Source organism: Chelonia mydas, chromosome 6 (assembly GCF_015237465.2).
Source record: "Chelonia mydas isolate rCheMyd1 chromosome 6, rCheMyd1.pri.v2, whole genome shotgun sequence".
Classification (NCBI taxonomy): domain Eukaryota; kingdom Metazoa; phylum Chordata; order Testudines; family Cheloniidae; genus Chelonia; species Chelonia mydas.
In genome coordinates, this window is record NC_051246.2 from 52,395,598 (window position 1) to 52,409,672 (window position 14,075).

Here is a 14,075-nt window from a genome sequence, read left to right on the forward strand (position 1 = left end):
GACTTTAAGGCCAGAAGGGACCATCATGATCATCTAGTCTGATCTCCTGCATATTGAAGCCCATAGAACCAGGGCCAGCTCCAGGCACCAGCTTTCCAAGCAGGTGCTTGGGGCGGCAATTAGAATGGGGTAGCAGTCTGTGTCCCATGGCGGCAATTAGGCAGCAGCTCCGCCGCTTTTCCCGCCTCAGGGGCTTTTGGGCGGCAGCTCCGCCGCTGTTGTGGTGGCGGCAATTCGGCGGTGACTGCTTGGGGTGGCAAAACTGGTAGGGCCACCCCTGCACAGGACCTCACCCATCCACTCGTGTAATAGACGCCTAACCGCTGACTGAGTTACTGAAGTCTGCAAATCATGATTTAAAGACTTCAAGTTACAGAGAACCCACCAAGTTTAAACTTGCAAGTGACCCATGCCCCTTGCTGTAGAGGAAGGCAAAAAGCCCCCGGGGTCTCTGCCAATCTGAGCCAGGGGAAAATTCCTTCCCGACCCCATATATGGCAATCCATTAGACCCTGAGCATGTGGACAAGACCCAGCAGCCAAATACCTCAGTTGACTAGTAACTCGGTAAACATTCATTCAGCATCCCCTTGGTGTTTCCAACTCTTCTTTCCTGGGGCTTTTAAAGGTTTTCCCTTGTTCTATGTGGAAAGCCCCTTGCAGCCCCTTGTTTGCCATTGGACCTTAGGCAGAGCGTGTGGACCAGCAGTGGCCTTCCTGGTGGTTTGCAAACTGAAACGTCTGATGACCCATGCACTGTAGGCTTGGGCTGTTGGGAGGTGAGGTCTTTCTCTGACAGAATAAAGAAGTCAGAGAACAATCGAGCTATGCCATTGGGTTCACATCTCCACCCCTGCCTGATTGCTCCTGTGGCTCCCATCCCCCAGTCTGGCTGAAAGCTCCAGGTCCTATTTCCAGGACCCCTTTTCTCACTGAGCAATCAGACTGTCAGTTGGCACTGATTCTGGGTGTTACTGATTCCGGTCAAGCCCCTTGTTCTCTACCGTGGCTGTCCATTAGCTGCTTATACCTTTGGCATTAACAAACTCTCTCCTGGCCATGCAACGCAGGCCCTGCCACATTATACATGCACCAAGCATTGCAGTATTGCTGTTCTTTCCCTACCCCTTCTCAATAGATCTCTCTTGATGTCAGACACACTTGTTGGCGCACACACATCTTTTATAGCTGTTCTCTCCTGGCCCCCTCTACCATCCAATTAGAAGGCTGTCAGCGACAAAGCCATCACTCCTCCCGCAGCTCCTGACAATACTGGGCACTGCTGTACTGCTGCAGAAGATTAAAGGAGCCTTTCCTTTGTATTATTATCCAGTGGCTGTGTGCTCGCCAGAATCCAATTTCTCTTCTCAATGCATGTGTGTATGGAGCAACTAATGCTCTCCTTAAGAATCCTGTTTTCATCTTTATTAAAAAGAACAAGAACACCAAAAACCAGAGCTGTCTAATAAACATTTCCCCGCTATTTTCTTTTTACCAAGCCTCAAGAGAACTGCAGATCTTGACAGTTACAGGGTTGAGGGAGTGGAGATGCTTTCTAATGGTTATAACAGGGGACTGGAATCAGGAATCCCAGGTTCTTTTTAATGATTCATTTAAAAATAATGGTGATTCTATTTCCTGTTCCGTGATTGCTCTTTACCTTGGAAGTGCTCTGCAACTGAGAAACAAATGGATGTGGAATTCTTTCACCTCTAGATCACTGATTCAAATCTGCTCTAGGCTGGTAGTAACTGAAAGTCATTGTACTCTGAAGACTGTTCAGCAACCTATGTGGTGAATGACAGTCCTGTATATTAACTTTACCACTCAGCATAAAGATTACTGGGTAATACAAAAGAAAAGTTGCTTTAACCTTCTGCAGCAGTACAGAGGTGCCCAGATTTGTCAGGAGCTGCAAAAGGAGTGATAGTCGCAGTGCCTAGATCTCAATGGCATTCCAGGAGTTCTACTGTGAGCAAAGTTCAGCCCATTAACTTTCAAACTATGGATTGCATTAAACAGTAAATGTGATGGATGGAATATGTAGGGTTGAGATGCAGTGTAAATTATCAACAAATGTTGTATAACCCCCAAGAAGGGAAACTAGCAATGTACAAACTAGCTTCAAAACAACCCCTCTGTTAATTCGTTTAGTCTCAAATACTGCACTCATTTACACTGATGTAAATTTGGAATAATTCCACTGGTACTGCAGTGTGAAGCCAGTGGAGTTACACTAGTACCACTGAGGTCAATATCTGATCCATACAGAGTTAAAGATAAATGCCCTTTAGAATTCCTGATCCCGCTATGCAAAATGAAATGCAAGATCAGGGTACTCTTTGAAACTGATAGAAATCGCTCTGTTAAATCTCTCTCTCTCGATCCCGCTCGATCTCTCTCCCCTCTCTTTTAATCAAATCATTGCACTGTAATCAGCTCCGATTCTAAGTCTCTATCTGTAAGGAACAGTGTGAGCTTAGAAAATAAAATGATTTAACAAGTTGTTTCCTTCCTCATTTCTGCCCCGATTGAGTTTATTTCACAATTTCTCCTACTCATATGACTGTTGTTCTGCAGCCAGGAAGCCAGTAGGTCATTAATGTCACCTTAGTGTGACACCTTGGCAGAAAGATATTTATTAGGGAATCACTATGTTTGGATTTTCCATTTCAGAATCAGAGATGTCTTCAATGCCTTCTTATTTTCTGAATTCCTAGTCCCCTTAACTCTTACTTACTATATTAGGGAACATATATTTTGCACCAAAGCCTGTGTCCTCAAATAGGATGTAACCAATATGCAGCCACCTGATGCACACAGCAGTAGTAGATATAGCTAAAATGAGCTTTTGGGGGAAATACATCTTTGTTTCCTTTCTAAAATAAATATTGCAGAAATTACATTCTTTCAGCTTACAAATTCGTGTTCTGTACGAAGAGTGGATTTCTTTTGGTCACTTTCAGATGATATAAAGAAAAATGCTAGGAATGCTAAAGCCATAATCCTTCTATTCCTTTTGGCTACACTGTTTTGATAAAAAATGATTGCAGAATCCTCTTGATTTATAATCAGTATGAGATAAATGTAAACAGGGTATTTGATTCTGAACGAATATGTTTTTCTATTAATATTTGTTCTGAGGATTTTCTGAAGATTTTTACAAGACAAAAAGCACAGCAGATGGCCTGGAACTGGGAAAAATATTTACAAGTTGGATATTTTCCCTGATATGTTTTGTTCTCAACATAGTTGTGAACAATTTAACTGTTTTCATTCTCAACAACATAATTCCCAAGCATTTTCCTGCCCACCATAGCAGGAACGATTGAGGGCAGCAAGAGAATAGTCATTATTTAGCCCTGGAAAATACATTGTTAATTCCAAAGCAGGAGACCTGGGATTGGCCCACTTTCTTCAGCGACGCAGAGCAAGGACTCTCCATTGGGATCTGATCGGAGTCTTCTGCATTGTTGCTTTCCCATGAGTTGAGGGTCCTTGGTGGACTTCACCCCTCCCTATTCAAACAACCTTCTTGTCTCAGTTTCTGTGTCTCTTTTACCCCAGAAAACTGATCCTATTTTTTTCCTCTGTGTTCTTGTGAATTAACCGAACCACTAAAGCATAAATTTCTGCATGGAAAAAAATTCCTCTGCCCAGGAAAAGGGCATCATTGTATTTTTATATTTATGTCTACTTCAAGTGGACTTCCCGTCAACAACGCCCTAGAGGAAATAAACCAAAATCTGTTACGCATCAGTCTCTGTACTAAGTACTTTGCATTCCATAGCTAATAATAGGTAATGATTTTCAATTGACAACTTACTTCCTCCCAAGTGTCATTTATAGACAATGTCAAGGAGAAAACTGTCAGGGACAGAATCATGTTTGAGAATGCAGCTGGCCTGACTTGACTTCCTGTATGGCTGGCTTCCTGTAGACCCCCAACTGCAAACAGCACATTGATAGGCTAGCTTTGTACAGATGGCTTCCTGTGATAGCTCTTCCTGGTCACCACAGCCTGCTGGATACAGACAAATGTACATCAGCAGTGAGCATTTTATATTTGTAAAACATTTGCATATTTGTCCTCAAGTTGCGGTGACCCTGGTGCAGTTATTCACGCGTGGAACTTTCTGTTCAATCTACTTAGAAAATTGTTCATTGAAATATTTATTCTGTACTTCTCTAATTCCAGCCAACTGAGTAGCTCAAAGGGGTTTGCTGACAATTATGAATTAAGATTCATAGCATCCAGCTGAGGTAGGTAAATAGCCTTCCAACCATTTCACAAAAAAGTAAATTGAGACACAAAAAACTTAAGTGACTTGCTCAAGGTCATAGAGTGAGCTGCAAAAAAGGACTTATGATTTGTGACTCGTGGTCCGAAGCTCTACCCACTTCTTCGCTGCTCTATGAATTCCTTTCATAGTTCGATAAAAAGTCTCCACTTGGTGTTATTATGTAATGGGAGGGTTAGTAGCACTATTAAGAGAAGCCATATTTATGGTGCCTCTAGTCTTCAGATTCTTCCCAGATCACCCTCCTGTGTGTTTTTGCTACTTTGTAAGTCAATTGATACACAGCGTAGAGCCAACTCTGGACTCCGCTCCACTGCTTAGGAGTCACAAGCAGCCAAGGGACAATTCCCCCAGCATATGAGCCAACAAAAGCAGACCTGTACAGTCCCCTCCTTGCCAGTCTTGGTATAGGCTGAAAGTGGGAGAGACGTCCCTGTAGCACTGAATGCTCCCCTGGGAGTGCTCTAACTTACTCTGGGAGCCATTTTGTCCCCTGCAGCAGCCTGGAATCCAGGGGGTGGAAATATGGCATAAGGTGGATAGCCATCTGTCTTGGGCAGGTTAGACAGAACAAATCCTGCATCTTGGCAGGGGGTTAGACTAGATTGGCCTTGCAGTCCCTTCTTTGGCCCTTGCAGTCCTTTCTAGCCTATCCCTATGATTTTATAACAACCTTTTCCCTGCCTTCTTCTGGGCTTCACCTTCTGAGCTGTGCCTCTCTAGAGACCTATATATCCAGATCTCCTGGTCAGGCTTCCATACAATCACTCCCAGGCCTACCGACAGAAATTCCGGGCCCCAGAGCCAGGGCCAGGGCTGTCCCTGGAGGGGGCAGGGCCAGAGGCAGAAGTGACGAATCTGTCACTTCTGAGATTGCCCACACTGGCCAATCGTGCCAGCCCCTGGGGCCCCCCAAAGCATGGGGCCTGGAGCGGTCTTGGAGCCCTGCAGCACACCCAGGCAATTTAAAAGGGCCCAGGGCTCCCCACCGCCGCTACTGCAGCAGCAGCTGGGGGCCCCTGGGCCCTTTAAAGTCACCCGGGCCCCTGGGCAATTGCTCCCTTAGCTCCCTCCGTCTGCGGGCCTGATCATTCCAGTGCTGCAGCTTGATTGATCACACCCGAATGACATGAATCTGGAGTTCAAACCACAGTTCCTGGTACACAGTTATCTATACCACAGATACAATACACCCTTGGCTTTTTCAGGAAAGGTACAGGGCAGGTATAGCAGGGATAAGAGCTGACTGAGGTGCATTAATGGAGCAAGGAACGTTAACCAGTGCCTGCCCCCACTCTAGCAGGGCTATTAGCCTTTCACTTGCATCTGCAGGAAAACATATCTTTTTTCGTTTTTTTTTTTTACATTACTGATCTTGTAAAAATGCTGATTTCCAGACTGAAATGTGGATATAACTGCGGCAGGCCATAGAGTGTTTCTACTTCACAAGCTGACCCATGTAATGAGATGGTGACACACAGGAGGACTGGAAAGGGACTGAACTTTCTTTCCTGACTCCAGCCTATGCACAGGTAGGTTATAGGTAACACAATGGGGTAGGTAACGGTATATAAATCACAGCTGGGTTTGATCCAAGAAATACATTACTAAAAGGAGCAATTTCAGAAAAGATGATCAGCACCTAGACTGAGAACAGTAATGGCTTGGTCCTGCACCCATTGAAATCACTGAGAGTTCTGCTCTTTGTCCAGGACAGCAGGATCAGGCCCTAAAGCTGGAAAACTCAATCTTATACCTTCAAATAGATACTATTAAATGAAGCACTCTGTGAAATTCTCCCCTGTAGGACGGCGGGTCCTACATATATTTCTGAGTAAAGTATTTTTGTGTTTGTGTTTGTAGGTTGCAGAGCAACTGCTCTCTGAATACCCTGGTTTCTGAGTGCTCTGCAGATACAGTAAATCACCTTTATTGACTACAGTCATTCACCATTGAGCTCCCAGTGACACAGCTGCAGACTTTGGGACTGGCTCCTGTTCAGGGTTAGAAATGCAGCTGGATCTCTTCCTCATTTAAAATCAAAATGAGAGACAAGCCCATGTTTGATGTTGCTTTCAGTGGTTTTTAACAAAGAGGCAGATTCTTCATCCTGACTGAGCTCTGATGATAAAAACGTAAGAATGTCTGTATTGGGTCAGACCAATGGTCCATTTAGCCCAGTATCCTGTTTTCTGACAGTAGCCGGTACCAATACTTCAGAGGGAATGAACAGAACAAGTCAATTATCGAGTAATCCATTCCCTGTCATCTAGTCCCAGCTTCTGTCAGCCAGAGGTTTCAGGACACCCAGAGCATGGGGTTGCATCCCTGACCATCTTGGCTAATAGCCATTGATGAACCCATTCTCCATGAACTTATCTAATTATTTTTTGAACCCAGTTATACTTTTAATACAAGAACCAGGGGACACTAAATGAAATTAATAGGCAGCAAGTTTAAAACAAACAAAAGGAAGTACTTCTTCACAAAGCCCACAGCCTGTGAAACTTGTTGCCAGGAGATGTTGTGAAGGCCAAAAGTGTATAACAGGATTGAAATAATACCCAGTGCCTCTCCTCACTGACCTGTACTAAGTGCATATTTAGACATTTCATTTAGGGTCTCATCCTATGAGGTGATAAGTGGCCCTCAACTCCCACTGTCTTCAATAGGAGTTGAGGGTGCTCAGCGCCTCACAGGATCAGACCCTTAAAGCACTATCCTATCCAGCTTGCCCAGCTTCAGGCAAGAGTAGAAAGTATTTCCTCAGCATTTGGGGTGACTCTTAGCTTCATCCAGACAAAGCTAAAACTACACTCAACCCTTCACTCCACATATGCACCCTCAAACTCCTATGGAAGCTGATGGGTGTCTGAGATGCACAAAGAATGTAGGAGTAGGCCCATATAGTGTAAATATTTTCCATTTGAAAACAATCATTTGCCTCCCCAGTGATTTATCACAGCACAATATGTAATTTTTCTGATGAAAATTAGCAGTAGCAGTCGGCTGGACATGGCATGACTCTTGGATAATGAGGAAGCTTTGCTAGTGTACATCTCTCAGAACTAATATTTACCTAGACTACTTCAGATTTCATAAGCTTTGAGGGCTATCAAATCATATGCTGATCAGACTGGGTGAAATTCACTTCAGCCACATACAGTCAGATTAATTCCTATGGACTAGAAAAGTGGCTGTTTCCCCTCCATGTCTCTTGCACAAGGTTTTAGGACCACTGGATCCACACAAAGGTAGATCCCACTGCTTGTTCCCTGACTTGCTCCCAAAACCACCTTCTGCCAGGACCTAGATGAGGCTGGCGTGTGGGCCCAGGCTGGGGCATAGAGTGTGGGAGAGGACACCCAAAGCAGATACTCTGCCAATTGTTCCCCTGTCCAGCTGCCCTGCAGTGGCACAGAAGGCATTGCATAGCCCTTCACATGAAGGTGGTTTTCACTCTTTATACCTATTAGGCCAAATTCTGCTCTCAGTTGTACTCATACAAGTTCAAGGAAGTTATTAGTCCTGATTCTTCTCTCACACTGATCTTACACTGATATAACTATAGCTGAGTAGGAAACAGTTTTCCTGTCCTGGGAAAAATGTCAAGATTTCAAAACAATTTCCCATCCCAAATAGAGACAAAAGTCAAAAATTTCAAAAATTTTCTCAAACCAATCGCCCCCACTCTCCAAAAAAAATTCAGTTCAGGTCAATCCAAACATTTTATTTAGATTTTAACCTTTTTCGTTTAATTATTTTAAACTATAAATTAACTTAATTTTCAAAACAAAAAGTCATTTTGAACCAAAAAATTGAAACTTTTCATTTCAAAAATATGGTAATGGGACATTTTGACTGTTTCAAAGTGGGGGTTTTTTTGCCAAAACTTTTTTGAAACAGGAAAAGCATAAAAACTGACCATTTCCCGTGAAAACCTGGTTTTGATAAATCGACATTTTCCAACAGAAAAGCATGTAATTGAAAAACTTCCAGCAGCTCTGGATAGAACTCCATTGATTTAATCACTTATTCCTGATTTACTCCAGTGAAGGAAGAGGAGAATCAGGCCCATTGGATTGGTATTAACATTTGGCCCACTGGTTGTTATTGGATCAGATGTGTGATCCACCCTGGAGTGAGCACACAGACATGTAGAACCATGGATGCATATAACAGGCATATTGTCGCTGATTCAGATTTACTCTGTTCCTGTGTTCAGTGCAGAAACAGAATGAGGGGAGGCCTTTAAGCCATCTTTGCCCTTCCCATATTCTGGGGTAATCAGGGTCCTGCCCAGGCCTTGCTGTAAATTAGAGCAGCCTAACTCTAGTGACCCTATGGACCATGAGAAGTAGAGACTAGCCAGAGTGTATTGTGCTCGAGACACACACTTCCTCCTTCCCAGAGTGTCCCTTCCCACCTCTGCCCACATCTCACATGGTTGAGGACTTTAGGTGTTATTTCAATATAAATGTTATATAGCAGTAATAGCACTGCCCGCCTTCCAGTGTACCAATGTCCCACAGCACTATCTGAATTTTCTTTTTATTTATCTGACTGTTTCCCTAACACTGACATTGATTTTAAACTTCTTGGGCCCATGAGCCCAAATCAGCTTAGCCTGACTCAGTGCCAGCTGAGTTAGGCTCCATGTGCTGGTAATACAGCCGAAGAGCAGTATCCACCAGCTCTCCACTCCCTGATACTGGAGCAGCACACAGGGGCACAAGAGAATTGGGCTCTTTATGTCCATTTCAAGAAGGTATGTTGTAGAGCAGACAGCATTTCATTCTAGCTGCATATGGGCTTCAGTGTCAGACTTATAAATATTATTGCATTTCCTAGAGCTGTGACTGGGGAGATGGAATAGAACAGATAGGCAAAGATTCATGTGTTACTTCTGGATTTATGTTTGGAGGAAAGACTGTAAATCTGGCAGAAAGGCAAGAGGCAGGACATTTTCTAAAGAATGAACCTTTTTACCTGTGTACATTTTTAAGACCTTAGTTTGGTCCCTTTCCCCTCCTCCGACTTCCTTTTGGATTCTAGCATTCGTAATGCTGGTGCAGGGAAGAAGACTCAACACTGCTATTGAGCTAATGATACAGGAGTTTGTAATTGCTGATACTGGCTTATGTCGTGGAAGCTGTCTTGCTCTCTTTGTCACTTTCTTTTTAATTTCCTTTCCTAAAAAAAGCATCTTATTGCATTGCTCAGGTCTGGATATTTCTAGCCAAATTTTCAAAAGCAGCCTCCAATTTTGGGTGCCACAATTTTTGGATGCCTGACTTTAGACACTGGGGGCCTTTTTTCAGAGATGCGGAGTTCCTGCTGCTCCCATTGACTTGAAGGTGGAGTTTAGCATACACAGTACCTCTGAAAATCAGCTCTTAGGTGTCGCAGTTGGGCATCCAAAACATGAGGCACTGAAGGCAATGGGCACGTTTTAAAGTTTTGTTCTTGAGTTTTTTTCAGGCTATGATATGACCCAAGCCACAACACTGATCTTCATAACTGAACTTTTCCAAAATTTGGGATGCTGGATCCAGGGTTTTGGTTTGAGTCTTTCCTACTTTTTTGTATAGTGATTAATATTCCTATGTTAAGAAAATGTCACATAAAGCTAGTAACAATCATTACTTCTGCCCAAGAGTGCTGTGTCCCACTCATCATAACATCAAGACATTTTCTTGCTCCGTATTCTATCTTATGTTTCCATATGATATTTTCTGTCTGTTCTTAGAGCCCCTAATCCAAAATCTATCAGAACACTTTTGTAGTAAGGGGGTGTGGTCTCCCTCTGAGATTGACAGGGCCTGGGCTCCTAGACTATTGACTGTTCGGCCCTGCTTGAGGGCCAAAGCCATAGACTGTTTGGGGCTCCACCCTGCCTGAGGGCTTAAGCCCCAGAGACTGATTACTGCCCAGCCCAGCTCAGAGAGCCTGGGCACCAGAGGCAGCTAATTTTCCCCTTTCCACACTGCCTTTCTAGGTATGAGACAGCAAGGGGGCGTGACCTCCCTCTGAGACTGACAGGGATGGATGGCCACACACACTTACATTTTGAATATTTGTGTGTTCTACTTTGCTTGCCTGGATTTTCTACTCAGCAATTTTGTTCAATCAGCAAATGCAGCCAGTTTTAAAATTAAATCTGTCTTCACTCTCCAGGTCATTTTCCAATATTTTAAAAACTTTACAAGATGAATAAAACTGCCTCTGCCTTGTTGCATCCTGCTGTATATTCCTTCACTGACTGGACTTCTTTCCTTCTTCTGACAATCTCTGTTTTCTTCTCCCTAACCCAATTATTTTTTCCATTTTAAAGGTTCTTCCCCTTCTTCCACATAACCAAGATACCATGCTGGTGAGTGTGGTAGATAGATAGATAGAGAGATAGATAGATAGATAGATAGATAGGGGCTGGGAGGGAGGGTCCATCTGGAAGGCCCAAAATATTGGCATCTCCCACCCTCCATTTAGCCTCAGTCCACCCTTTCTTGGGGAGCTGGCAGAATCACATATAAGTCAGCTCCCCGAAAGCTGCTTTGAAATTCTAGCAGAAATTTCTTAGCTTATATGCACATGTTTACAGTCATTCTCACCATCTTCCCTTTCATCTTCTTGCTCTGATATTTTAGATGTCTAATAAGCTGCCTGTTTTGCCTTTAATCACACAGCAAAATCCCCTTCACCATTTATGCTGGACTCTTTTTATTGCCACTATATTCATTACTAACTGATCAACAGAACCTATTCAGCACATAACCCTCATTTTTTTTTTGTTTGAACATCATCCATTTCCCCTGTGTGTATGTTTCTTTCTTGCTCTCTCTATCTCAGCCCACCCCATTAGCTCTCTCTGCTGAATAGCCTGTTCCAGGACATCAAACTTTAATTTAAACAGAAGATGATCAATAAGCTTAGCAAACTGTCCATGTCAACCTCAGCGGTTTGACTCAAAGTGTTTTATAGATAATTTCAGGAGCATCCTCATTCATCCCTATGATGTGGGAAATATCTACTGCTGGCTTGGCTTGCTGCAGCTCAGCATGCTGGTTGAGGAGAATGTGAACCTCCTTTAGACACCCATACTAGTAAATGGTACAAAGCTGTTCTGGGTCTGAATGTTAGGGTGTGTCTACACAGCTATTAAACACCTGCAGCTGGCCCAGGTCAGCTGACTTGATCTCATGGGGCTCAGGCTGCGGGGTTGTAAAATTGTGGTGCAGATGTTCGGGCTCAGGTTGGAGCCTAAGCTCTGGGCCCCATGACAGGGAAGGGTCCCAGAGATCAGGCTCCAGCCTGAGCCCAAATGTCTACACCACATTTTACATCCCCGCAAATGGAGCCCAGGGATGCCAAGTCAGCTGACATGGGCCAGCTGTGGGTGTTTAATTGCTCTACGGACATATCCTTAGTGTCTTCTGAGGCCACAAAAACCAGGACATTTGGGACAAGACTTCCAGTCACACAGGGAGTGTTGAAAAAACCCTAGTTAGAAGATTAAAATCAAAGTCTGTTAGGGAAATAGCCAGATACATAAAAAGAACATTTAGATGGTGCTGTGGGACACTGGTATACTGGGAGGCGGGCAGTGCTGTTACTATTGTATAACATTTACATTGAAATAACCCCTAAAGTCCACAACCAGGTTGGGCCAACCCTATTGTGATGCACAAACACATAAGAAATGACCGTCACTAATAATAATGACCGTCACTACCCTAAAGAGCTTACAGTAGAGTTGCCAACAGTCCCTTATTTTTTCATCTCTGTACAAGATCAGGAGTTTGAGAGATGCAAAAAGCAGAAAGAAATACCCCTGCCAAATGTAGCTGAGTACTGCTTATTTATTATTATTATTACTATTAATAGCAATAATAATAATAATTACTAATATCAGGAGGCAGGGTGGGGCAGGGATGCTAAGAAAACAGTCCCTTATTTTTGAAATACGTTAGCAACCCTAGCTTACAGTGTGATGGAAGTTTGCGCTGCCACTACCCTGCATCAGTTCTGTAGATAAATAGACAACTCCTGGCTCCTGCTTAAAGTAGTTTTAACTCACCCCCCTGGGATGATGATTCCCACCCTCCACCCCAACTTTAGTCTGTGGTGGCAGGATAACAGGACAAGCAGACCAGCTATTGCCCAACTCCCATTTTTCCTGCCTGGCCTATGGGCTGAATGGAGTTTTTGGGATGGAAAGAGGATGTTGGGGAGCGGGGCAGTATTCTAGCAATACATTGGACACAGCTCCTGGCAGGGGCTGCCTGATTGCACTTCCTCATTGATGTGGGGGCTGAGATAACTACTATTTAAGCCAGCAAACAGCCAAAGCTCGCTGGCTGCTCAATGAGTTTCCTGTCTACAGCTGTCCTTGGTCCCACTTCCTGTCCTGCCTGCTCCTGTGCCCGCTTTAGCCCCTACCCTTCTCCATCCTTGACACCCCTGACTCTGCTTCCTGACCAAGTCTCTCGTTCACCCACTGATATTCGGCTTCTGATCACTGGCTCTTGGCTCTGCTCTGAGTTACGTCCCCAGTTGTCCCATGGCCCTGATTCTTGACTCCAGCTCAGCTCCGCTCTCACCTCCAGGCCAGACTACTCTCAGGGCTCTGACGATCATGCACGTCTCAGTTATGTTCTTGACAGATTGAGCAGCCCAAGAGAAAAAGACCGAAGACCAGGCTCAGCTATGAGACTGAACCCCTTTAAGGCATCCCTCTTCCTGATGGAGGAAATGGGCACCTTGCGGAGGCTGCAGATCCAGATCATGGCCCTACAGGCACAGATCTCACGACCTCGGGCCCATGTCCCTCAGGAACCAAAGAGTCCGCTGCTGACTCAGTTTGATGGTGACCACAGGAAACTTTGCAGCTTCCTGAATCAGTGCCAGCTCTTCTTCATGCTAAGACTCCTGTCATTGCTCACTGACCAGACCTATGTGGGGCTCATTATCAGCCTGTGAGGGCAACTTGAGGAATTTATCCAAGCCATGGTGATTGTTTTCGATTACCCAAATTGTGCCCACTCTGCTGAGAGGGCACTTGAGAGCCTATGCCTAGGGAACAGACCAGTTGCCAGGTTCGCTGAGGAATTCCAGCACTTAGCAACCAACACTAGATGGAATGAGGCAACACAGCGCTACCATTTCTGGCATGGCTTGAATGAAGAAATTAAGGATGAGCTGCCACAGATAAAGTCACCATTCCACTAGACATGCCCTGGTCAAACTGTGCATCAGCATCAACAATCGCTTAGCCGAATGCCAACTAGAAAGGGAGTCCAGTTTTTGACCCCCAAAAGCCAACCAGATTCAACCCTACATAACTGACTCAGAAAAGAGCTAGCGACAAGCTTTTGACTTATGCCTATATTGCAGGGAACCCGGGCAGTTCATCCAGGGATGCCCTAATAAGACCCGTGTCCTATCCTGGTTGGGAAAGCACCTTTTGTCAGCCAGTTCCCTGGCCATTGGTGGCCAATGAGCCACCACCCTCCAACTTCCTCTTCAGTTATGCCATTTTGCTTACATGAACTGAGGTTGAACTGAGGGCGCTGGTGGACTTGGGTTCTGACAACTTTATGGACCTAGGATTTGCTCAGACTCATAACATCCTCAGCATCAGAGATCCCTGATTAACTCAGCATAAGAGCAACCCCAATTAGGTGGAATCCAATGATGGGTTCCCCACTCTCCTCTGGCCCAGTTACTCATCAAACAACACCACTGACTAGGACCACCATCCAAGCCCATTGGGAGA

The 14,075-nt window shown here is 44.5% G+C and overlaps 1 long non-coding RNA gene across 1 annotated transcript in view; it reads right to left on the bottom strand.

Moving 5' to 3' along the window:
- Positions 1 to 1,049: 1,049 nt before the first annotated feature.
- LOC119566525 overlaps positions 1,050 to 14,075 on the bottom strand; it is a 54,267-nt gene continuing 41,241 nt past the window's right edge. The window contains exons 6-7 of the long non-coding RNA XR_006291559.1: positions 3,826 to 4,023; positions 1,050 to 3,724 (exon numbers count right to left, since the gene is read on the bottom strand). This is a non-coding gene — a long non-coding RNA (uncharacterized LOC119566525). The remainder of the gene's footprint in view (positions 3,725 to 3,825; positions 4,024 to 14,075) is intronic.